Source organism: Molothrus aeneus, chromosome 6 (genome assembly GCF_037042795.1).
Source record: "Molothrus aeneus isolate 106 chromosome 6, BPBGC_Maene_1.0, whole genome shotgun sequence".
Taxonomy (NCBI): domain Eukaryota; kingdom Metazoa; phylum Chordata; class Aves; order Passeriformes; family Icteridae; genus Molothrus; species Molothrus aeneus.
Window position 1 is genome coordinate 26,150,913 of NC_089651.1, and position 3,491 is coordinate 26,154,403.

Here is a 3,491-nt window from a genome sequence, read left to right on the forward strand (position 1 = left end):
CACTCATTTGGGAATGGAATACTAGAGCTGAAGAAAAGTTGGGAGGAGTTAGTCAAAAGCAGCTGAGGAGCGGCATGGCAACCTCCAGCTCAGTCTGCAGAGATCCCCTGCTTTCACAGGCCTCTCAGCTGAACTTCTGTCCCAAAATAGCCACATATTTCCCTCAGCTTCTTTCCCCAAAGGACTTCAGCATACACACCCCCAGGCAGCCCCCTTGCCCTGCCCCCTACATACCTGCTGTCACCAGCCACCCCAGGGTGCCGCCCACCTGCAGGCAGCGGGGTCCACGGTGGATGGAGCTTCTCTTAGAGCTGAGCTCTGCCTGGGAGGATCTAACCTGGCATCCCAAGATGCTGGGTTGTTATAAACCTCAGCCTCCTCGTGCTCTAGTCTAAACTAGAAGTTGCTTTTCTCTTTGAATAGTTGGCTAGCAGTGACATGACATCAACAGGGAGCAGAACTCAAGCAGAACAGTCGAATTACATCATCCAAAGGAACTGGAGCCCCTCACTGCATTTGAAAAAGAGGACAGCTTAAAGCAAAATCAGATGGATTTATTTTTCCTGGCATGAAGAAGTTCAGTCATCTTTTTGAAACAGAAAATATATGTTTGCTTGTTTAGTCATGAGTTAAAGACATTTTCTCCTTGGAGCTGTTTATATTATCTTGAAATTTCCCTTCTGTTTCTGAACCTCAAATAGTTAACATAAGAGCTTCAAAGGCTTTTTGAGATGAACACATGGGACAAAGGACTCTCAGTCTCTTTCCATTTCCTACAAGCATAGATAAAAGTTTTCAAGTGACAAAATAGCTTTAATATTTCGAGCATGAAACTGAAACTGGGCCTTAGAAATCACCATGTTGGCAATGCCAGATCTAACTAGCATATTTTTATCATTTAAATGAGGTATTTCCATTTTTTTCACTGCTACCAACAAAGACTGCTGCATGAGAGTGAAAATTTTTATTCACAGCTGTATTTTAGGGGGTTGTTTGTATATTGGACTGATAAAGCTCTTAGCTCCATTTGTTGATGAAAGAAAACTGTGGGATTCACATATGGAAGTGGCTCCCAGCACCCTTAGTGCCAGAGCGCTGCACCTACCCCCAGGGACAGTGCACACCATGGTGTGCTCTCAGGTTTTGGTCCCCCACGGCCCTGACCAGCAGATTACTGACTGCAAACCAGCCCAGCTATCCCAGTTTCCTTGTGAAGGTGTCCAGTCATATGGAATGGTTGAAGGTCATTGGCAAAAACACTGTATAAAAGGTTAACAAAAATGTATAAACAGTTACCATTAAAGGTGCGAATTTTAATAGATGCGAGTTAAGACACCCTAATACAACACGAATAAAAATGGCAATTACTCTCCATTGTAGGCAAAAATTACCAAGCCCTGAGCTTACTGGTTATATTTACATTGTTTGTTAATTTCTTACTTTCTGACTAGACACAAAATAATGCATTTTGAGAATAAACCCACAGAATTATCTGAAAAGAGAATCACTAAGCATGGGCAGCATGTTTCAGCAGTTCCTTGTTAAAAAAATTGAAAAATGGCGAACATAGAAATCTTACAGTATATCTGAAATACAGCACCTGGTGACAGATACATACCATTCATGAGCTATTTTCACTACAATGAAATCTTCAGAGTTTCCGACTGAAGTGGAATATGGGTTGTTGAGCTAGCAAGACCTTAGAAAGAACATGGACAAGCTCCATCTCAGAGAAAAGAAAAGGTGGGAAAACAAGTTAGATGTGGCATTAGTGATCTTCCAGTATTCACTGGACCAGAAACTGAGCCCCCAGTCTATCAGCAGGTACAAATCTGTGCTAGCATGAAGTCCTCCAATGGGAAAAGGGAGAGGATTCTGCCTCAAAACCATGGTTTCCATTCATATGTTTCCCTCAGGTCAAAAAAGCTGCATAGATTCAGGACTTCTGAACACCCTGGTGAAAAACCACCTCATCTTCCTAACTGTGTTGTGATCACAACCGGTGTTTATTTGGTATGGATATTTATTTCCAGGTCATTGCTCTGATCCCTGAGTGAAAGAAGGCACTTTCAGCAGATGCATTTGTTCACCTGTCTGAGCAGGGCAGGGCAGCCAACCTTTTATCCTATGTTTTCCTAGCCAAGTCAGGCAGGCAAGCCCAAGGGCCAAGCCTTCAAAAAGTCTGCACTCACAGTTAGTACTTGCAGCATGGCAAGGTCAGAGAAACCCAGAGCAGTGTCTGCTCCAAAGACCTTACAAATGCACCAGACATGGGAGCAAAAAAGGTTTGGAGAAACTAAGTGGCACTCCAGTACTCTTATTTTTCAAGGTTAGTACTGGCACCCGAGTAAAACCAGAAATGTTTCACAGTTTAATAGTGCCAAATATTAGAAGCAACAATTGCTGCAAAACTTACAAACTGGTAGCTTAGACACTTGTCTACTTTTCCTATTACCCAAATACGAATTGTGGATTAGAGAGAACAACTGCTGAAGTGTGCTGTAAATATTTCAAAGTCAGAAATATCTTATATGCAGAGCATGTAAAACAACATTAAAATAAAACCCCAAAGAGCAACCTCTCCCACCTCCAAACACCACTAAAACCTCCCCTTCTTCAGATTATTTTTTACTTTTATAAGGAGCACTTCCAGCAAGTCGCTGCAGTTCAAGCTCTAGGGAGCTTCCAGGAACACACACATTGTTAGCACGTGAAACATTTGCTTTCATGTGACACATGGCATCAACACTGCTACACAGGAACTCCACAGCAGCTGAAATCTGACCACTGTAGGGGCCATGGCTAAACTCTAGCATCCTGATGGCACAGATACATCTCTGGAAATGCCTCAAGTAAGATGTGTGCATAGAGTAGAAAGAAGGAGCTGGAGGATCAATTTTAGCACAATGTTACAGTGAATGTTCTATTGATGCCATTGGTTATTCTCAAGTAGTAGGTAGCATGGTGTGGAAGATGTCTTTGGATTTTTTGGGACAAACACATCAAAGTGCTTTTTGCTAAGCTGTTATTCAATCTACTCTTACTTTTCAAGGTTAGTACCCCCACTGAAGTTAAAATACCACCTCTCAGATCAAGTTTCAAACTTTCAATCCACACAGAAAGTTTTAGATTTATGTTCCACCCTTGGACTTTGCAGTACTTCCACGTTTAGACATTAGGAAGTTCCAAAATTACATTCTGCTATAACATGCTAATTACAGAGAGGTGCTGGAGGTTTGTGGGAGTTTTTTTTAATTCTTTACAGATAAATTTAATTCTGGAACCAAGCCATGGCACAAGCAGTAATTTCAGCAACAAGTTCAAGGGCACAGAAAGGAAATAGCCAGAACCTATTATGGATACATAAACTGAGGTGGGAAAATCAGCAGCTTGCCAAATAGCTACTCTGCCTATGAGCCTTAAGTAGCAGGATTACAAAATATGAGTCACTGAAAGATTATCTTCCAGAAAGAAACATACAAACCAGAATC